Source organism: Candoia aspera, chromosome 1 (assembly GCF_035149785.1).
Source record: "Candoia aspera isolate rCanAsp1 chromosome 1, rCanAsp1.hap2, whole genome shotgun sequence".
In the NCBI taxonomy this organism is placed as follows: Eukaryota; Metazoa; Chordata; class Lepidosauria; order Squamata; family Boidae; genus Candoia; species Candoia aspera.
The window spans coordinates 137,432,450-137,456,406 of record NC_086153.1 but is presented as its reverse complement, the minus strand read 5'-3'; positions in this window follow the sequence as shown (position 1 = coordinate 137,456,406).

The following is a 23,957-nucleotide window of genomic DNA, read 5'->3' as shown; positions in this document are numbered from 1 at the left end:
AACTTACTACTGATAATCCTTTAAGCATCTTACTACCGTAAGTCCTCCTTCTTGCAGATGTGACAGTAAACTCCTATCTGGACTTTAGACCATCTGCGTGTCATATGTAGCACTCCCAACACACCAGTATCTAGTTGTAGGAATGAATGCTGCTGTCTTAACCTTTTAACTTACAACCCAGTGTTCTGTGTTATTCATATTTTATGGATCAGCTTTCAGTTCTGCAAGCCCTTAGCTACAATCTGAAGTGGTACAATTCAGAAATGGACCTGTTAAAGTCTTGCTTTTCCTCATTGGGAAAAATACCGTGGGGCAGGACCATACCACTTTGTTTGTTTATCAAATTTATACACTGCCCGTCTCACTATGGAAGTTTTCTTTTCTCGAAGAAGGGAGTACAAACATGAAGCACTGTATGACTGAGTGTGCTTTTCCCCCTCCGCTCCTTGCACTCTTCCATATGTCCCTAAACTTGGCTCTAGAGAAGCTCTCAATCTTCTGAACGCACAGGAACCTGCAGTAGGAGGGGAAATCTGTTTGCCACCATATATGTTTGGATGGTTATAGACAATTCCATCATACCTGAAGAAAATAGTTAATTAACTCAGTAGTAAGGATTTGTGGAGTTGGATTTGCAAGGTAACTACTAATGCTTGCATTTAGTAGCTAATAACTTATTACTAACTTGCCACTTCATTCCATCTGGAGTGGATGGAGAAGCAACTAAAATCCATTGAAAGCTCCTCCAGGATAAGCTTCCTCCGTAAAAAGCTGCCAAGGGAATCCTCAGAGACTTCAAGCTCTACTTTTGTTCCATGGACCCAATTGAAACAAACAGCATGCTTGAAACAGTCTTCTGTTTCACTGCATTTGAAAAACCCTAAAAACACAAGATCCAGAAGGAAAACATAAAATCTAATCCTTAGTGAGCCATAATTTCCTTTCCCTGCCAAGTCTTCACCAAGGCATAAACTGTGGGATTGGCAGATCTATCTTCGTAAGTAATTTTTGCTCCATGGTTTAAGAATTAACATTTCATAGCCAATCAAGCAGTCCAGAATAATTGTTTCTTTTTCAGGATCAGTGCTGATGCTGTTTACATTAAAATTACAGAAGTATAATAATAGCCTATGAATTCATTTTTACCTCACTGACTTTTCTTGGGAACAGCACCTGTTCTTCAAAAGGTAACTGTGAAAGCTGTAGATACACTCTGTTCTTTGTTTATTTCAGGCATCAGAATGAGTATATAGGGCATTCTGCTTTTAGAAGGAAAATCATTTTTGTTTTATTTATTGGGAGAGAGAAGGAGAGTTCTGTGAAGCAAAACCAAGAAATGTTCTGTCTGTCTTCTGTCTGTCTGTCTGTCTGTCTATTAATTATAGGGAATGATCCTCTAAACACACATAAAGTCCAACTGGTTAAATCTTTTTAATATCCATTGATTTCAGTGGAAGAGTTAAATATGTGCTTAATGCTCCTAATTGAGCCTTACACTGTTAATTAGCAGAAGAGAGCAGTTTTCTGAAGTGATAGCTAAAAGGAAAGACATGTTCATTATTTCTTTATTTTCAGTTATTTTTTCTTCCCTATTAGCTGATGAAATTGTAAAGGCACTAATCAAAATGTGGCATTCCTTTGGCTCATTTATGCCATTACAGCTGGAGTAGTACTTGCTGCTATGTTTCCCACTGGAAAATAATTTTTCCAATATAATTTAGGAAACCATTCCTAAATGTGCTTTGGTCAAGAGGAAAGAACCTTCTTTGGAAGGGACCCTGTGTGTGTGATTCTGGGAAAAGCACCATCCTTCTGAAAGGAATGTAAGAGAAATTCATTCAATCCAAATTTTTATGACACAATCAAGGCTGAGATGTTCCTTCCCAAATGTTCACCTCAGGATAAAAATAAATGCACACCATTTCTGTTATCCTATATGTAATTTAAAATACAGATTTGTAATGTAATGAAAAAATATCTGTACAAATATTAGATTATTAAATTACTGTATTGGCGACTCTAAAATGACAGCTGACTTGAAGGGTTTTATGATCCAGTTTGTAATGAAAAAAATAATCTGTACAAATATTAGATTATTCACAGACAGAGATATATGGGGAAAAGGTATTAAAAAGTGCTTGAAAATGTGTAGATTAAGAAAAGTTAAGCTCAAAATATGTGCATTAAGTGGACTTTTCTGTGATTTTTTGTGAATGTCTTTTCAGATTTACAAAACTGTGTGAGGAAGTGAGTCAGTAATCCCCATTTTCAGCCTCCTTTTCCTATTCTAAAATGGAATTCATTATAATAATCTACTTTGTGTCTGAGAGGACAATCTGCTAACAATGATTGCGAAGTGTTTTGCAAATTTCAGAAAACATAAGAGACAGGAGTGGCATGGGTCAGGTGGATTAGAAAATACTGAAACATTGGAAACTGCTGACATGAAGCTGCAAGAATAGAAGACATGGAGAATGGCTGTTAGGGTAGATACCTTTCCCCATCAACCTAAGTTTTAGTTCTGAGCTATTTTACAGTATTGCTCTATGGATCACTAACTGTGATTGCAATGTTGCACTAAGCCATGGCTTGTCAAATATATGACAGTTGATCGAGTTTACCCATCAAAGTAAGATGTGAGCCATCATTTCAGTCATAACCTGAGAACTATTTAGAGCCCTTATCTCAGACTCCAAATCATGGTGTGTGTGTGTGTGTGTGTGTGTGTGTGCAACACACACATTGAATCAGGGCTGTAACTACAAGAGCAATAATTAATTGGAAAAGTAAAGGAGTGGGTCTTTTGCTCTTCTGGGGCCCTGGCTGGCTGTGAATTCCGAAAGCAGCAGCTAGCCATTAGGCTAGGTAAAGGTAAAGGTTTCCCTTGACGTAAAGTCCAGTCGAGTCCGACTCTAGGGGGCGGTGCTCATCTCCGTTTCTAAGCCTTGGAGCCGGCGTTGTCCATAGGACACTTCCGGGTCATGTGGCCAGCATGACGACACGGAACGCCGTTACCTTCCCGCCGAAGCGGTACCTATTGATCTACTCACATTTGCATGTTTTCGAACTGCTAGGTGAGCAGGAGCTGGGATTAACAACGGGAGCTCACCCCGCCGCGCGGTTTCGAACCGCCGACCTTCCGATCGACAGCTCAGCGGTTTAACCCGCAGCGCCACCGCATCCCTAGCCATTAGGCTAGAGCAGTGTTTTTCAACCTTAGCAACTTGATGCATGGACTTCAAATCCCAGAATTCCATGATGGCTGGGGAATTCTGGGAAAATCCACACATCTTCAAGTTGCTGAGGTTGAAAAACATTGGGCCAGAGAAATAGGTACAATTTAAGGTGGTACAACAGTAGTGCATGGTGTGGCTTGCCTTTGGGACTGTTGGGCCAGAAACCAATGACCTGTGCTACAGTCCTAAAGGCACCCTGCCCATGGATTTTTCAAGGACTTTTAGCAACCACTAGGGCTAGAAATTCCTTGCTTGCAAAAACAGTTTTAAATAATCAGGAAGCCCTATCCTACATGCTGTTCTGTGGCCAGTTCACCGTGCTGCATGTTTGACTAAAGGAACTATTTATTTATTTATTTATTTATTTAAAAATATGTTTATCCTGCTTTTCTACCACAAGTAGCCAAGTTGGAATACTTTCCATTCTGCTCCGTGGTCTTGTGAGCAGTGTTCCTGCTTCTGCAGAATAGCAGTATGTACAGTTATATGCATGTATATGTATCTACTCATATACACGTATTGAAATGAATCCATTATGTTCTCATCTTCTTAGCATATTAAAGATTCATGAAAGTGTATTTCTGTTATCTGTTCCTCTGCAGTGTTGCATATCCAGCCTGAGGCAAGTTATTGGTCCTGCAGCCTTCTAAGATTTCAAATCCTATGGCTCACTTTCCAGCTGATTAGAATTTAGTTGCAGAAAATCTTCTGCCCAAGGATTACTAATCGTGGATTGGGCTGTAAATCCCAAACACTCTTCCCAGACAGTGAGTCCTGTTACATTTCTATCAAAGCATTACATTTGCCCAGGATGGACATTTTGCATGTACTTTGTTGATAGTTTGCATTCTGCTGCTCCTGCCCTACCCAGTCCTTGCTACAAGGAACCTCATCTTTCATTGAAAGTTGATCTGTTCTTCTTGCTGGAGCTCCCACTCCCAGCATAAGGAGATGTAACCGATGCCCTTGGACTTCCAGAAACAAAAATCATAAAAGCACAGCTTTCCCTGGTTAATCTCTGGTCTTTCTGGAGCAGCAAGTTTGAGAAAGGCAAACTTAGCAGCATTGCTCTGCTTCCCTCCCCGCTGCCCACCCCCTCACTTTTGTTGACCAGCCAGCAGGGCAGGTGGGAATGGCAGGTGGGTCCCCAGCCCCCTGAGGCAGACAGTTTCTGTGAGCTGCCTTTGAAGCAGCCAGCTTTGCCCCTCCCTGGATACAAACACAAGGTCTGTCTCAGGATGAGAACAGGCAGGTCACATGTGCAGCCAGCCACTTGGAAGAAGGCTGTGACACCACTAAATGATTGGCATTTAATAGAAAGATCATGATCCTTGTACTCATCAACACTGTTACTTTTTAATACTAACCTAAGCAGAAGGGCCTCTGTTTTGTTTTGTTCTCCAAAAACTATTCCCTGCCCTTCGTTATAATCCAGGGATGCCGTTGTCTTCCACTCCACACAGCTGGCCACCTACTCACCAGCACCATGCCCACCTCATCCCTCTGGGAAGGAAGGGTTAGGACCTGCCCTGTCAGCTGTGTCCGGGTGGCACCCCTTTATTTAGACTGGGTAAATTGACTTACAGCTTCCAGATGCTCTGTGCATTTCTGTGGCAGCTCTGGGGTCAGAAGGAGTGACAGAAGACCATCTGTCCCAAGGAAAAGGCAAAACGAGTCCTTTAACATTTTCTTAAAGGAGGAATTACTGGTATGTGCAGCTGGCAACATCTGGGGGGGGGTCTGCTGAAATGCCCATCTCAACACTAGGGAGAAAATAGACACCATCCCTATTCTCCTGGATGTAATTTAATTATCATCAATTCGGTTTTCTTATTGGTTATGTCTAAATTTTGAATTTCTTCCAGAAGTTAAAGGCTGCATATATAATAAAGCTTCATTTTATCCTGACAGCATTCCTGTGAGGTAGGTTAGGCTGAGAGATAAGGACTGGCCTAAAATCATTCAGACAGCTTCAGGGCTGAGGAGAGATTTGAACCGGCTCTCACCAATTCTAATATTCAACAGCAGGTCCTGAAAAATGAAAACAAAACCCTGTCTCAACTGTCCAAAGTGTCTCTTTTAATGATCTGTATCTATTTCCACCTAATGTGTGTTTTTATAACCTACCATTAGCAGCCAGTACTGTGGAAAAGCTGTTGGGGCCACAGCTCTTAGGGACTTTTTAATATAGCAAAGTATCTCCAGGATTATGAGTTCCCACAGCAGCACCTGGCTGTAGTATCACACCTGAGCACACTATGGGACATTTAAACCAATGGCTCATGGCCATTGCTGTCAGGTGGTTCCTGGTCACAGGTATCTTCCCTGCCTGGAAGTGATGGTGTTCCTAATCCAATTTCCAAAATGGTGGCTGGTAATTTTGGAAGTTATTGCCCCGATATATTTGGAAAGGATAAGATTGGGAAAGGTTGCTTTACTTTCTTCTAGTTTCTGGAAGGATATTGGTAAGACAAGTCCAGCCTATCTGAGGTAGGTTAGCCAATGTAATGGTATGTGGGAATGACCTTGGGAGACTGGGCCTAGAGATGCTGCCTAGGGAAAAGTCAGAAAAGAGAGGGCATAGTCTGCAGCTGGATACTGGGAGGGGCAACAGGCTCAGAAGGGACCCTTCCTAATTTCTCAGGGTATAAAGGATATGGGGAGAATTGTATTTCCAGACTTGCAAGATTCTGTTAATGTAGCCTTACAAAAGTAGAATTAGCTCATCTGGTCATGTTTCCTGTCTGGTCCACCTGGTATCTGGTCCACCTGGTAAGGCTGACAGGCAACGTGCAAATTCAAGATGCTTTAGATTGCATCATCTACATCCCCTGGCTATTGTAGCCAATGGTCTAGATTAATTGGAGCTGTACTTAAAATTCTAGAGCGTGCCAGGGAACTTTTTCCTCATTAAAATATGGTAGACAGAATTCCACATATTAGTAAATAGCCATCCTTTTAAACAAGAACTCCCAGGATTTCTATTAGGCTTTCTTTACTTTGAGAGATGAAGGATGCATAAGCCCTCATTAGCTATTTCATTGTTTCTTATCATGTGGGGCTATGGGGCACCCCTTTTTATTATTAACACCTCTCTTTTAGCAAGTGTTGAACTGAGCTAGGCATTTGAAGTATTTATCAGCACACCAGCTTTTGCTGTGTAGCAGCAGCCACTGTGCTAGGAGTCGGAGTTACGTGACATGTTATGTCATGCTGCACAATGTACTGAAAGAGGCCCATGAAAGAATGGAGGGGCAGATGTGTCTGCTGTGTCATCAAAGAGTTCAAATTACACCCCAGCTCAGATGCTTCTTGTCTCTCTTTCTTGTTTGCTAATAGTCCAATTCTACGATCTTTCTGAAAGCTGAAGGACTCTGAAATCCTTCATGGGTCCTTTTAGGTTTGCTTCAAGACATTTTCCATTATCACCTTTCACATGGAGGATTTTTCAAAAAAGAAAAGGGAAGGGAGGGAGGGAAACAGGCAGAGATGCCTTCAAATCAGTTCCCAGAAAAAACTACAGAGTGAGAGAAATTTATTTTGTGATGTGAAAATATGGCAGTTTCACACAATCTTGATATTTTCCTGAGCATATGGGAATAGTGATGGTCTTTATACTAATAACAAGCCTTATTGGTTACATCTATTAAAATATGATTGGCAAGTTTTTCTGGGTTTCTTAATTCTCAATGTTCCTTTTCACTTACATTGGCTAGGATTTGAATATCCAGAGAATCGTCTCCCCCACTTGTGTGTGTGCCAGTCCCCTGAGGCCTCCTTCAGTTCTTCAGTTTCTGTTGTCATAGTAAGACATAAGAGACAGGGCCTTGATCTGATGGGTGATGGTGAAATGGTGGAAAGCTCTAGAAAGGAAATGTAGCATCTGCTATTACAGCTCACCATTTGATGGGCAGCCAAGTCCTACGAATTAACTCCAATAAAAAAAGAAAAAGAAAAACCTTAAATAATTGATCACAGTGTGTTTAAACATGCCTAAATCTATGTCTCATATAGGCCCATCTTTTTAAACTGCCATATGAGGTATGGTAAAATAAAAAATATCCAGCTGCTTCTGTTTGAACTTTAAACACAATTCTGAAAAATGAAATACAGGTTTAATTTGAAATTATGGCATAAGGCTTATATATATTTGGCTCCTTGAATATTTGCATAGATAAGCAGGATAAACATGTTGAAAATAAATATACACCAAACAACTACTGAAATTTCAGTCAAAGTTGCAGTGGAAAAAAAAGTGGTTGCAGTTTAGTGAGTCATAACCTTTATCACTAGAATAAAATATTCCTAGTATCGGGAAAGGAACTCTTTTAGGCATGATTCCTTCAAAACGCTCCAGTGGCATATAACAGATGTGAAGACTTTCATTCCTCTTTTTTATAGCCTATTCTTGATATTTTATATTGCACAAACTTTTTCCTTTAGGTATAATATATTCTTGCATTCCTAAATCCTAACAGGCATCAGCCTTGAAGCACTATCTTTCTTATGAAACATTATAGTTGGTATAGATGTTGAGGAGCTTTGTGAAAACGAAGGGGAAATATTTCCATATTGATTCTGTCAGCAACTGGGAGGATTTTAGACTTAACCACTGCCTGCTTTTAACTTGACCCTGTACCTAATTTCAAATGGTATCTTCCTCGCCTGTGTACTTTCACAGTCACATACAGTCACTTCCAACATCCAAGCAGTACTGCTCCAAACTCTTATTTCCAGATCAGAAATACCTTGCCCCCATGATGGATCTGAGGATAGTTTTCCTGAAGCATACAAAAGAGTCCATCTAGTTCAGATACTTTCCAGATTGCAGCTCCCATGACACACAGCTTATAGCCATGTTGAAATGATGGAGTTTATTGACCAAGACAACTTGGTGGTACCTGGTCCATCCTCCTCCTTCTCTCTACCAGCAGCTGGTCATAACCTTTAGAACCAAAAGTCTATGAAAATAAAAATTCCGTATTCATTGTCCACTGAATTTTGTAATCAGTCATATATTAGTCCTGAACATGGAATCTGTTTTCTGACGTTGCATTAACTATCATTAGTATGTTCTATTTGTCTGATCTTAAAAAAAAAAAAACCACCCCACCCCCACCCCATCTATTGCCATGTTCTGTGACAATAAATTATAAATCATGTGATCAGACCTTTATCTGAATTGAACTTCTCTGTATAAATTTCCCTCACCAAATCTCACAATTCTTGGCATACACCATGTGAGTAGAATTGTATTCCTGAAGGGGATTAAGAGGCTGTTGTGCTGCAGTATGTTGTACCACTTAAGAAAGCGCCCTCGGTCTCTTTAAGTGTACATCTTTCATTCTATATTATCCTCTGCTCAGTACATTATTCCTTTTAGATAGTCCTTTTTATAGTCTCAAGGTCTCCTGGCTATAGATTGTAACATTCTAAGAGCAGTCACTCCAGATTATACATCTGTGGTGTGAACTAAGCTTCAGAACTCTGCATGTCAAAAGTGTACCAACTGTGAATCTGGACACTCTTTCAGACCTCAGTCTTGCCCCATTTCTCATGGCTCAGGTGAGCTTTTCCGCGTGTCAGTACTGTTGGCTTGTTAGTGACTATGTGGTAATTTACTACCATGGGTCTGCTTAGTGACTTCTGGACAATACTGCCAGATGCTTAAAGTATTTTCCAATTGAAAATGCAAAGTGGTAAAATTCTTGTCAACACCTGGAAGAAAACTGCAGATGACAAACTGGATCACTAAATACTGTTGGCATGTGACCCAGTATTGAGAACAACTTAACTCTCTTTCCAATGAATCACTCTGATCATGTTTGACATACAATTGGGCCTTGTAGAGGCAAATAACTAGAACTTTTTATCATCATGTAATTATCATTCAAAACCTAGTCATTTTCTGTCTTCTCTGGTGGCAATAAAAATCCTGAAATTTCAGTTTGGGTTATCAGTCACTGCTGAAAATAATTAATGATGTTGGTAGTAAAAACATCCTGAGCACTTGTGCTAGCATGATGCTGTAACTCCCTTGCTTGCTGGATAAGGAAACTTATTCCGTTCTCTATTTAACCCCAGTAAGCTGTACTTCTGACTAAGCAGTGGCGAGCTGTAATTCACTAGCAATATGTGGGAATCCTACAGGAAGCAGACTGCTGCCTCTCTGGAACAGAACACTTCAACTGCTCTACTAATTAAAAAATAAATATTCCAACCATGTAATTGCTTGTCCCAATTTTTTATCTCCCAGTGAACTGAATTCTGAACAGGGATTTTCATTTCAGTTGTATTTCACAACCCTAAGGACAAAAGTATTCAAAGTGGTAAGAAATACACAGGATAGGTATTCTTTTTCTAATCTGAATGTATTATAGCATTTTCTAAAATCCAGTTTTTTTACTTAAAGAGCTCAAAGCAATGTGTCCTTCCTTATTACCCCTTTCATAAGGAGGTCTCTGTGCAATAGAGGGCATTGTGGCATGACTGCAGGTATCTGCAGTCTAAGTCTAATATGTAGTACATAGCATCTGAATCAGAGATTCTAGTTTGTTCTCATTCAAACAAGCCTGAAAGATAAACAATGAACAAATTGTGGGTTCTTTGTCTGATTCTGATAACAAACTAAACAAACCCTCTGTGAATTGTTAGTTGTGTCCACTTATTAAAAGAATCAGTGGACATGATCAGAAGCATGCTTCAATATGGTGACTATTCACTGGTAAGCCAGCATTTGGTATGCTACAGTGTCTGAATGTAATATTTCAATGCAGGACCGTTTTGCTAGCTGAGGTAAGAACAAGCTTATCTTCTTATTCAAACCTAGTTAGACTTGTAGCTGAGTACTATAACAGGAGTGCATCTACTACTATAGCTAAAGAAGCAGGAGGTATGGACAGAGCTCTCATGGTACATTCCAGCACTTTGCCATTGTTCCCTTGATATCTGCTATTGGAAGTGGCCACTTTACTTTACCTAACGGTAGTACTGATTCCTGGCAAGAGAATTTGAAGAGAAAGATGAGTCATGATGCGATTGCAAATTTAACCCTAGTATAAAAATCACTATTGTTAATTTGAAAGGATTTCCATAGATATATCTCCTTGATACATAGTGTGAATATGCATAATAATGGTAGTAAATATGTTTATTTAAATGAACAGGATATTTCAATTTTCTTGGTTTCAATAGGAGGATTTAGCATGGACTTATTAGAGGTTATGTAAGGGTGTTTCTTTTACCCTAATTTGAACTTGATGGCTCAGACTTAATGATACATGACCAAAATTCATATAATTCACATTATATTTCCCCATGTTCTAGTGATTCAGGATTGCAAATCCATCTGCAGTTAGACATAAGAATCTACTAGACATAATATACAATTGGTGGGTGGTGAAACAGAACTTCTAATGCTAAATTTGTTACTTATTATATGAAATCACTGACCTGCTGAAATTCCTTTTATGGTTTGTGGCAACCTTTGAATCAAAATAGGAGGTGGGAGCATTACAAAAATCAAGGCAGGATATAACTTTAATAAATTATAAATAAAATGAGCATCACTGATTTATGAATACCAGTGCACCTGCCTGTGCTTTTCTTTCGGTAGTGGAGTTATAGCAATCAATTCTCCCCACTGATGTTTGAAGGTGGTCATAGATAGAACTCAACTGGGGTGAGAGGTGGTGGTCCTTACGGATTTATCAGGAACATGTTCAAATTGCATTTGTAACACATATGTTTCATTTGTGAATTGTCCCTTGATGTCTGTCTGGATTAATAGTTTTCTTTCTAGATTTTGGATGGTTATTGCAAGCCTGTATTCTGCAGTACATCAAACCAGATAGCAGATTGTTTGAAAAGATGTGGCAAAGACTGTGTGGATTCCATAAAGGATCTTGGTTTTAGATGTATAATTCCATTTACTCTTAGTATTCTTAAACTATCTGAATCCTAGTATTCTAGATTCCAGAGACTGGGCAGTGACATCCACAAGGCTTCTCAGAAGTCATCTCATTACAACGGCATGCTTGGCATACAAAGCATCCTTACTCTTTTCATTCATTATAAATATAAAGGGATTCCACACAATTAATGGAAAGTATGGCACACCAGTTGCCCTTTTATCTTAAGCCTCACCAGCCTTAACCAAGTCTTGTTTATGGAAGCCCAGATAAATAGAATTTTGTACATATAGATGTCTATATAATCTAGAAATTTACACAATCAAATTCTAGATTTCATAGATGTTATCAGCATCTATTTCTGATGTTGGCTATAGAGTATTTTATTAATGTGGATTCAGGTCCCTACATAAAGGTTACTGGAGGTATATGTCGGTCCAGTTACTTGCCTTACCGAGTTGTTATATTGATAAAATATGGACAGACTCATTGTGGTACAAATACCTGTTAAAATAAAATAAGCTTCTCCAACAGATATTCTAGATTTATAGGTATTATTTTTTATCATGAGATCATTCTTGACTCTGTTATAGCCTATCATAAACTAAAGTTGACTAAGTTGCTACTTTGTACCCCAGTCAATGCCTAATTAGACATGATGAGGACTTTGATGTGACAGTTTTCAGTTTTGGTTTACTCCAGGGGAAAGGAGTGCTTAATCCTCTCCCACAAGCTGTTTCCCTATTAAAATGTCCACTGGTTGTTTTTCTTGCCTGAGGGTGGGGCAGAGAATGATATGGGTCCCCACTGAAACCTGGGGTCTTTCTGTATCCAACCACTTGCCCAGTTCTGACGATTCAACCCATACAACAGTAGTGGCTTAGCAAGATGCTGCAATGGCCTACAGCAGAAAGTATGTCAACACTCCTGTGATCTCACAGAATGCATCCAGGAGAATTCCTGGCAAGTTTCTCTGGTTCAAGGCTGGTCAGAGCAGTCAGTTGTCTACCAAAGCTCTTGCAGCCATCTCTGTGTCAAGTACAGTGGCTTTGTTTTTCCATTCCCAGAGATGATTAGCATATGCAGAGCGTCAGCTGTATTTCTGAAGGTGTCAGCTGGAGTTTCCAGGCCGACAAAATTCTAATAGAGGGCTGTGGCTGTGGCTGTGACAGATATGCCGGCAACAACAGAATGATAGGCTGCCGGAAAATGCTTGCAAAAATGTGATTTATTCCTCTTGGTGGATCTGGTATGTATCTTTAGATGTCTGGAATACATGGCACATTATTATTATTCATGTTTTAATAATCTCCTAGGAAACGGAGAATGAAGGAAAGGAATGCATAACCATAATTGTCTAAAGGCAAGTATGTTCAAATTACAAAGTATTGTGTTAATAGGGTGCAAGCAGCTTCTAATTATAACAAAGCAGAAATGCAATGATGGGGCTGTCAGGCCTTTACTGAAATCACAGTGTTCCTTGTGACTTTCCAAGGAGGGAATAAAGTTGTATACGGCCATGTCCTCATTTTACTTGGGAGCAGGAAGTTCATGAACAAATCTCATCCATAAATCAATGGATCGGTGATCTTGCTACCCTGCTTTTTTCTCATTATCTCTGTGAAAACTATTTGGCTTAAAAGAGTAGCAGATAACATAAAGCTTGTTAAACTGTAACTGTGACAATTACTCCCAGATATCTGGTATCTGCTGTTCAAGCTGAATTTCATGATATTTGAATAATGAACACACCAACAAATACCCAGAACTTAAAAATATAAGTAGTCACTCAGCTTCATTCAATTTCCTATGTTTTGAGATACACTATAAGAAAAATCTGAGAAAATTATTTCAGGAAAGAATTCTCCTTTACAAATAAGAGAAAACAAAGCTTATTAGAACCAAGCCTCCCCCCCCCACCTTTCCCTCTGCACAGCTAAACTAATTGAAACCCATTTCAAGGCTCATAAACCAGGAAACAAACCCATTAACTATTCATTGACTGATCAAAAAAAAAAAAACCTCTATGATTATACCAATAGAATTTTTTTTTTCATTTTTGAATTATTTTTCTCTCGGGATTGTTGATTCACACACACTCTTTGTGTGGTGATGATGGGGGGAGGGGGCAAGCATAGGTGGGCATCTGTGTTTTGCTTCTCTTGAGGCCTTTCCCAGCTGCCGAACTGAAAGTCTCCCCACTCATCCTTGGATCAGCAGAAAATTCTACCAGCATGAAATAGGCTGACCCAATGCTGATCCTTGTCCTGCTTCTGTTCCCAGTCATTGTAGTCACCTGATTTATCTACAAGGTGATGGACAACAAAGCCCAATAGCATTTCAAACACTTTGAGGCTCCCCAAGGGCAGTGTGGGTATAAAGGGAGATTAAATATTCATTTAACACCAGTTTGGTTAAGGATGACTATCTCACTCATGGGCTGGGGATGAGTTGAAGGCAACATCATAGAGACATGGCAGACAAACATGCTGCCAGAGCGGATTTACTCTGGCTTGTGCAAGGATAGAACAAGCTGTACTTTTTCAGTGAGCCGCCAAGTTCACCTTCCTACCCTCCAAAAGTGTTGGATTTTTAACATTCATCATTCTGATCCAACATGGCCCATCTCCTACAATGGGCTTTCTGATGCCTTGGAGCTGCACTGAGGAAAGCTACTATCGTTTCTTATATTTCTTTAAGGGAAAATGTGGGGAAAGACCAGAGAATTTTACAAAAGAAGATGGAGAATCCTCTTCTAAAGATTGGAGCACAACATTAGCTGCCAAGAGGGATAAGTTTCATAAATATGTGAGCGTGATGGTGTTTGATCTCCAGCTTTCTGACTACATGGACTGCAGTTCCTTGTTTCACCTGTTCTGCAAAGTATCAGGGCACTAGGTCCTTCTGTTTTTCATATGGTTGACATTAAGCAAAGAAGGAGGCCTGAAGATTTATTCATTGTTTTCATTACCAACACCATCCCATATACAGATGCTTAAGACATTTTGAAAATCTGGTGAGATCAATGAATGGCACTTCTGCTATGCCCTTACTGCCATTGTTTCCATCAGTGAAGAGACAATCCTCTTCTCTTTTGCCAGTCTCAACATTCTGAGAGCAAGGAGCAAAAACCATTGTTTAATTGTTATCCTGCCTGACTTGCAGTAACCTAAAGGGCAGGAACTGAGCAAGGGATGGATTCTCTAGCCCTGCAGTCAAGGGCGAGGAAGCTTCCAGCTACTTCACTTCTGCATGGCCAACTGCTCTTCAAGGCATTAATTTGATACCATTTTTTGGTTACTGGTTGACCTTCTCCAATCCAGGTGTTGGGCTGCAAATCTCATAGTTCCTAGCCAAGTAGGGCAAAGTTGGGGCTTAGGAACTGACAGACAGCACAGAATACCAAGTCAGACTAGGCTGATCTATTGCTTGAAGATAAGGCATAATCCTTCAATGCACATGTGTGCATATATGCACTCACATCACAGTGCAGACAAGATTAATTTCATCAGCAGTAGTACAACTTGTCAATTCTTCATCTCTTTACTTTTCCATTTAAAAGGATGAATACTTACAAACCATATGGAAAAGCTGCTGGAGGTGTAGGTTGTTTCAATGATGTTGATTTTCCTGTCTTATATTTAAATCACCTGGAGGGCCCAATGAATAAAGGAAGAGAATTAGAGGTAGAATTAATAGCTTCCCTTGGCTTCAAAGAAGGAATTATTATCAGTGGCAATAAGCAAAGTGCTTTTAAATTCTTTGTTTCAAGGGACAGAAGAATAAAATGTTGCTATGAGCTTAACATAGTTTTAAAAACCGGAACTTTAATTTCAGCCATTATTATTCAGAGATCTGTATTAATGTCAAGGGAAGTTGAAAGACAAGACAAGTCCTGTCTTAAAAAGCTATTTATTCAAAATGATGGTTGCTTGCTATCCTAAAGCTTGTTTGAAACATGTTTTCCCACAGACCTTGTTAATGCTACTCAAAACTTAGTGATTGAAGGGTTGACTTGAGGAGTTTTTAGAGAACTCCCATTTGGCTTCAAGTAATTGTGATGGACCATTGAATGGGTGGCAATGGCAGAAGAAGAAAAAGTTTTTTTAAAAAAAGTTTTCTCCTATTTAGTACTTGATATGGAATAAGTATTCCTCAATTGCTTTTTCTCCTCTAAAATTGTGTGTGTGTGTGTTTCAATTTATGCAAGGTAGCATTCTTAAGCTGTGAAGTGCAATTATCACTTTAGTAAAAGGAAAGAGAGGGAAAGAATGTGGGTACTCTAGAAATTTGCCTGGAATGAAGAAAATTAGAATTGTTCTTCAGCTACATTGGGAGGGTAACAGTTCCTCCTCTTGATGGCCCTCTTACCAGCCTGAACTAGACAGCCCAATGATCTGACATAGTCTAAAGCAGTTTTCCTATGTTCCTTACTTCCCATATGTTCAAATTGGGGTGGGGGTGGGGGACTGAAAAACATTTTCAACAATATTTTAGTAACCCAGTGAATGGATGTCCTTCGGTTTGACTTGGAAAGTACATTCTGGGTGGGAGAAGCTCAGCATTGAGGTTCTCTTTGATGGAGTTTTTAAAGGTTAATAAAAGAACTCCAAGCAGCTAACAACATTCTTGCAAAGTAGGAGCATGAACCAAAAATAAACTTGCACATTAAGCTTAATTACATTCAGAAAAGAATTCAGTCTTCACACAGTAGTTAGATGAAGATGGGAAAAAAGGCAGCTTACATTTATTCAATAGATCTGGATACAAGTAGCTTCATAGTAGAAAGCACTTATTCATCACTGGTTCTTTGTAGACATTTTCTATGGAAATAGAAATGTCCGCGTGCAAGTGAGATGAAAGAGCTGCATTCTGCAGCACCTCCTTCTTGCAGGTATGCCCAAGAGGTAAAATGGAGATCCTTAATCCCCAAACCCAAGGAGGAGAAGGAAGTGGAAATCAAGTGACCCATGTGACATCCCACAAGCACAATAGAGATGCGTTTACTAGAGAAACCCCCTTTTTATGCTTACGAGGCAATGCTGAGTTGACCCCCTGATAATGCCAACACTCTTTCTACACGAGCATTTCCCCAACTCCCAGAAATTATTAGGTTGAATGAGAGCACTCTCACTTGTTGCCTCATACAACTCTAGCCTCTGGTGTTAACTGGAGCAGGACAGACAGCTGCTAGTGTGGCTTCTGCCTCAGATGATTTCTAACACAGAGAAATCCAAGCAAGCCACCAAACTGATGGATCATAATAATATTTGGAATTACCCATGTACCCTACCCCAACTTTAATAGCAAGTAAGCAACCTGGTATTTAAGACATGGTACCCTCCAGATGGGTAAGACAACCCTATCATGTCCAGAAAGCATGGTCACCCTGATGGATCTGCATAATGGGAACTGTAGTCCAGCACATCTGATGGGCACTACATTAGGGGAAACCAAAATCAAATGCTAAAATGGAAGAAAATTCTTCCTCTTGTCATATAGACAAAATATAGTATTGTTTCATTTCGTTTATTCAGGAAACTGATTCAAGTTCCTTGTGAGAATAGGAACATATTCTCTGCTAACTTCATTAAAAATGTTTTGCTTTTTTTTTAAAAAAATGGTTTCTTCTGACTTCTTGTGTCCTATGTTAGACATGTATCAGCACATTCATCAATCTTCAGGTTACTTCAGGAAACCAAATTACTCCAATCTATTTCCTAAAGCAATACCATGTTGTTATTTTTTCTAGCTAAAAAACAAATAATTCTTTATAGGAGAAATGCACAGATATGCTGTGAACCTTCCAACAGCAGCCACAGTTATTATAGTAAACAGGGAACACGTAATGTATAACTGCCAAAAAGCTATCTGGTATGAATGATTCTCCATCATGTTCTCAATTTAGTTGAGATGTTATTTTTAGTTAGTTAGTTAGTTGTTGTAAAAATTGTTTCATATATTCACACTGATATGAGTCAGTGTGCTTGGACATCTGTTTCTTATTCCCAATTTGTTGCAAAAGAAATAGACACAATGCATGGGACTAGCCAAGAAGCAGCATAATTCAGTGGCCATTTGCTCTGTTAGACAATGTATTGTAAAGTGTGGGAGATGTTGCCAAGGTCTGACCTGACTGGACTGGATTGTGAAATGGAATGAAGCTAAAAAGGACAAGCACAAGCTCTTCTTGGTTGATGTTGGTTGTATTTCACACAGGTATTCATCCCTAGGGCCAAAAGGGGGAGAGAAAAAAAATGACCTTAATATTCTATTAGGAATTTCTTTATTCTTGATTATGTGCCACCAGGTCAGTGTTGATGCTTAGTGACCACACAGGTAGATTTTCTCTAGGATAATCTGTCCCCAGCCTGCTCCTTCAGGTCTGCCACTGCCACTGCCACTGCCACTATAATCAACTCCATCCAGCTTGCTGCTAGTAATCCTCTGTTCTTCTACCTTTCCCAGCATTAGAGCCTTCTCCAGAGAGCTAGGTCTTTACATAATGAAGTAGGATAATTTGAACCTGGTCATTTGTGCCTCAAGTGAGAACTTTGGATTGATTTGTTCAGTGATCCATTTGCTTGTTTTCTTGGCTACCTACATATCCTCAGGAGTCTTCTCCAACACCAAAGTTCAAAAATGTCAACACTCTTTTTATCCTGGTTCTTCAAAGTCCAACTCTCCCAACCACTGACTGCCCAATTTTGTTCTTTGTCGGTATGGGTACATCCCAGCATCTGAATCTCTTTTCCAAGGTCTTCACTGCTACCATGCCAAGTGCTAGTTTGCAGTGATTTCTTGACTGCTGGTTCCTTTATGGTTACTAGTCAATCCTAAAAGCAAGAGCTATCCACCATTTCAATATCTTCACTGTCAATTCTAAGCCTGGTTGCTATACCTGTTATTATTAACTTGGTCTTCTTTATATTTAATCTTAGTCCCGTTTATTTACTGTGCTCTTTGATTTTTGTTACTAGAGCTTGCGGATCATTTGCATTTTCAGCCATCAGAAGTTTCATCAGCATAGCACAGGATACTGATCTTTCCTCCTCCAATCTTAAAATTGTACTCATCTTCTTCCAATTCAGCTTCCTCAGTATATATTCTGCATAAATAAATAAATAAATAAATAGATGGAGAGTACAGTACATAGCTTTGTCTCACTACTTCACTGACTTGGGGCCAGTCTGTTTCCCCATGTTCTGTTCAGATTGTGGCTTCCTGTCCTATGTATAGGTTTCATTTGACAGCAATGAGATATTCTGGGATTTTCATTTTCCTAAGCACATTCCACAGTTTGATACGGCTGAAACAATGAAATTTCTTTCTCTAATCAATGATACACATTTTGACTTCTTTTTGATATTCTTTGGCTTAATCAGTTATCCAGCATACATCAGCAATAATGTCTCTTGTTCCTCTGCTTTTTCTAAAGCCAGTTTGAACATCTGGCAACTCCCTTTCCATGTAAGGCTCTAATCTGCATTGGATAATCCTAAGCATTATTTTGCTAGCATGTGAAATGAAGGATATTATACAATAGTTTGAACAGTCTGTTAAGTGTTTCTTTAGTATTGGTATGTAGATTGATCTCTTCCAATCTGTTGGCCACAGTGTTACAATTTGCTGGCATAGTTTGGTTAGAACCTTTATAGATTCTTCTTCTGTTGTTTGTTGAATTTCTAGAGAGATTCCATCAATTTCTGTAGCCTTCCAACTTGGAAAAGACTGGAGGGCTGAGCTAAGTTCATTTTTTAGTATTAGAGGTTCTGGGGAGCAGGAAATTTCTAAGGTATTTTGGATGTTGACATCTCTACTGTACAGAATTTCAGTATACTCTTTTTTTTAATCTTCTCTGAATAAGTATTTATCTGTCCTTTGGTGTCCTTTAGTATACCAATTCAAGGTTGGAGCCTCCTTCTGAGTTTGGAGATCTTTTGGAAGACTTTCTGTTTTTCTGTTTTTGTTCAATCTTTGATTCTTTACAGTTGGTGTTGTAATACTGTTTCTTGTCTCTTCTAACAGCTCTCTGAAATCCTTTAAGTTCCTTCCTGAGGTCTTTGTCTTTACTTTGATTTCTCTTCTCTTCTTGGTAGTGACCTTGGTTTGTTCTGACTTCCAGTTTGCTTTCTTCTGTCCCTTGATCTTTGGTAGTCTCTTTTCACATTCACCCTTATCTTCTATGATTTCATTCATTGGATTGTGAGAAACTAAGTCATTCTTCTGCTTCATTTCTGTTTCCTAGGTCATATAGTCCAACTACGTTTTCTTCCTTAATATTTCCAACATTAGCATTCCAGTCTCCAACCACAAGCAGCACATCTTGTCTCCATTTCTGTCAATTTCAGGTGGAACTTCACCATAAAACTAGTCACCTTCCTCTTCTTCTGCATCAGTGGCTGGAGCATAAACTTGGTTTATCATCTCATTAAAAGGTTATCAGTGAAATATTATTGATATTATTCAGTCATTGATTGCATTGTACCAAAGTACTATCTTTGCTATGTCATTCCTGATTATGAAAGCAATGCTGTACCTTCTATGTTTTTCATGTCCTAAGGAGTAAACAGCGTGTTCTTCTGACTGAAAGCATCCAATTCCAGTCCATCTCAAATTGCTAATGCTAAGATGTCGATGTGTAGTTGGTTCATGTCATCTTTCAATGTGTTGAGCTATCTCATGTTCATGCTCCTTATGTTCCATGTTTCCTCCGTAATCTTGTCCTTGCATCTTTGGATTTTCCTTTTCTGCATTGTAATATTACCAGTTAGAAGTTCCAAGGTCTTTAGTCACATGATGTACACCATTAGTACCCAAGAATCTGCTGCTTAAGACAAAAGCCTCACTCTACCCAATTGTTGAGTGTAGAAACATCTTCAAACCTGCTGCAGCTTTTTCAGCAGGATACTTTGCTTCATGAGTTCTTAGTGGGAAGGGTACTAATTAGAAAAATAAACGAACCAACCAGATATTCCATTGATTCCTTACAACCTTCTAGAGAGAAAGAGAAAGGCCTGGCATTGGGCAACCCATCAGAGCTAGTTGATTACAAGTAGGTTTTCAAAAGTGCAGAAGACAGTCCTGAATCTCAATTCCTTTCCATTCTTCCTACTGAGCAGTCCTGTGATGCCTCTGAATGTTATTTTGGTTCCACATAATTTTGATTTTCCTGCAAGTACAGTATCTTCAGCGATGGTTTACATGGATGGCCATACATTTCAATGATAATTCCATATGTATCCATTCTTTTAAATAGTTAATCCAGTCTCTCGTCTTCTGCATGTGTCCGATTTCATTATTCAGAAGAATAACCATTCCATCAGAAGATGAAATATTCAATCTATCCCATTCAGAAGAAATGCCTATTCCATCATTTATTTAATTATTGTATCCTACTTTGCATGCAGCAACAATGGCTGGGTAGCCTGTGACAATTTTAAAAATGAAACATCTTTAAAATTAGCAACAGTGTAAAACCATGTAAACCAGAGTCATGTATCATAAATAAAAGCAGATGAATAGTGAGGGATCAGACTGCTAAAACTCAACTTTGCAGGTTCAATGCTCCCTGCAGTAAAAGTATTGTAAGCAGAAGAAGCAGGTCTTCTAAAGTGGTGAATGTTATAAAAGTGGCTAGAAGGATATTTGGGGATGCGGTGGCGCTGTGGGTTAAACCGCTGAGCTGCGGAGCTTGCCGATTGGAAGGTTGGTGGTTCGAATCCGCGTGATGGGGTGAGTTCCCATTGCTAGTCCCAGCTCCTGCCAACCTAGCAGTTCGAAAACATGCAAATGTGAGTAGATTAATAGGTACTGCTTCGGCGGGCAGGTAACGACGTTCCATGTAGTCATGCCGGCCACATGACCACGGAAGTGTCTACGGACAAACGCCGGCTCTTCGGCTTTGAAACGGAGATGAGCACCACCCCCTAGAGTCGGACACGACTGGACTTAATGTCAACGGAAACCTTTACCTTTTCCTAGAAGGATACTTGCCTCCTGTTTCGTGCCGTTGACAGACATGTTTCAAGTCTCATTGGAAGGCAAGGAAGAGGCTCCTGAACAGAAGCAGGCAGGCTAGTGTGGGAAGGATGGTCATTCCACTATTCCGGGTTCAAGTCATGAGATTAATCACAAGCGTGTGAAATTGTGAACTGGGCCTGTTTAACACCACCACATTCAAAAGGCCTTTTAAAAAGAAAAGGAAAAAAGCAACCAATGTTTCTTACTTTTGATTTCCTGAAAAGTTTCCAGAAAATGAAGTACTTCATAGATGACCAGTTTACTCAATGTAAGTTCCTATCAAATGGCGTTTTCTTTACAGGCATATCTGCCACTTGAAAAAAAAAGCACTGATTCTCATCATAGATCTTCCTCCTGGGCCTTGGATGTTTGAACATTTTATTAAAATATTTCAATTCTAGAGTTTAATTTAATAGAAGTTGTTCAGAGGATTCTTCTTCATCTTCAGTCCTATACAAATAATAAGATTTATTTTCTCAGCTCCCCTTCCAAAGACTCCAGTGTGGTCTGATTTCTCTCAAGGAAAGAATATATATATATATATATATATATATATATATATATATATTAAACTCATTCCTTCAGGCTCCTTTCGAAGAGACAGAGTTGTTTTGTGACTTCTGTTTGCTGTGGTCACTCTTGCTAAGCACCAGCCATCAGAAGACAACCTGGTAACAAGCTAAAAATTGTTTCTACATATGTGTTGGCTGCTTGGAAGTATTATGTGACCTGTCCTGTGTGTGCAGTAGGGACTTAGTAATAAACATTTCATTTCTTCTGAAGTTTGGCGAGAGCTGTTTCTGCAAAGAAGAGCAGTGAAACTTTCATCCTGTTCTGCAATATTTTAATCAAATGAAATCAAGGATCTAAAGAACCATGTGAGTCGTTTTAAGCCCCCAGAAGCTTTGCTGTGTATGGCAAATTGTTTTGAAACCGCCTTAATTTTCAAAAGGTTGTTGTGATATAGTGTGTGTGTATGTGTCTCTAGTTTAAAAAAATTGGTCAAAAACCTGATTACCTCTTTGGTTACGTCTGAAATAGCTTTGTGGATTTTAGCGATACATTACATTAGATCAGTGCAGTGAGTTGAAGAATGCGAAATCAAAAGGGTCTGCATTCACTTGCCACCCGTCATGTGGAACGCAATGGCTTTCTGTGAAAATAATCTGAAGACTTCATCTGGGACAATCAAACTTAAATGGCTTTAAATGTCATTTCTAAAATAGCCTCATTGTTCTTAAAATGTATATGTTAATTATATGATTTCTTAGACTGTGAAGATTGCCTGTAGTTTTAACGCCCTCACATTCATTAATAACAAAGCCTTGGTTTTCTGTCTGTGCTTCAGACATACAGATTCTTATTACTGGGAGTGTTTTCAAAAAGGTACTTTATTCTGTCTCTTTAGTAGCACATTCACGAAAAGCATAGGAGGAATATCAACAGAAAATGGTATTTCCAGTAATGAAGGAATAAACCTGGATATCCACAAGTCTGTTTCCTTGGCAACTAAATGGCATAATCAGAATCTCTCAATTGTACCACCATTAAATAGACTTTTAAAGGGGTGGGGGGTGTCTGTGAGTGTTTCTATGAACTGATAAAAGGAAGGAACAGAAAATAATTGGAAAAAAAATTGTCCAGCAGGAGTTTTCCTAGAATACATCAGAAGCCTGGAGGCTGTAAACAGGAGTAGGATGCAGCAGCATACAATGGCTGCTACTGTCAACCTCTTGCCTGCAATCAGCTTTGTAAGCACCAAGAAGATGGCTGACAGACCCAAGAAGAAGTCCAGTGGAAAGCCACACAGCTGCCACTGCCTTCTTCTTGCTGCCAGACATCGGCAGCTCAGAAATGTTTTGCATTAGTAGGCCAACCCCTAATATCCTAAAAAGGCAGAGCTAAGCACATTTAAGAGCTTGGGGCTCCATGATCTGTTTCTTCAACCTGGTGCTGTCTAGATGTACTGATTCTGTGATTCCCAGTACTGGGACAACATCACATTGAGAAAGCCTGCTCTTGCATGCATGTAGCTGAGAAGTTCCTAGTGCTACACTGTCATGTTCCCCGTTGCAAGGCATATGTGCATCACAACGGGGAACATGCACATTAGGAAAGAGGAAGGGATAAGCATAATTCCTTAATCACTCACATATCCCTCAAGCACCCATATCCATAAAGGAATCACCAACATAATAGAAACGCCCCTCAGACCGGACTTGGCACCCATCGAAAGATTGGGGGAACGCCTTCCCATTACCCCGGGGGACGCACCTGCACCGGACGAAGGCGGAGAAACAAAGGAGAACACCGGAGATCGCCGGAATCACCCATCAGCAGACGCATCACAGTCCCAAGCACCCATCCGGCCCTGGCTCGAGGGTAACGGGGGGTGGAGTAGGACAAGGTCTGCCACCGGGGTATAAACAGGACACCCTGCCAACACATAAGGATTCCCGTCTTTTTCAATGCATGCATACTGTTCCAATAAAGCTGAAAATCCTTAGACCCTCTAAGTGAGTCCGTGTCTTGGAGCAAGGCTGCCCTTGACATAAAGACGGGAATCCAAAAAAAATTTTTTCCCTAGCACCAATCCGGACCAGTTCTGTGAGGGATCCACGCTAGGATGGAAGACTTCAACTCATGGAGAAGCGGCTACCCGGCGACCAGCAACGGAACTCCCGTCCAGATGAATGGAAGATGCCCGAGGCCCCGACGGTGCAACATCCAGGGGAGCTCAGGATCGAGTTTGGAGGGAGAAGCCACGGCAAGCGCTACCTGTGAGTCC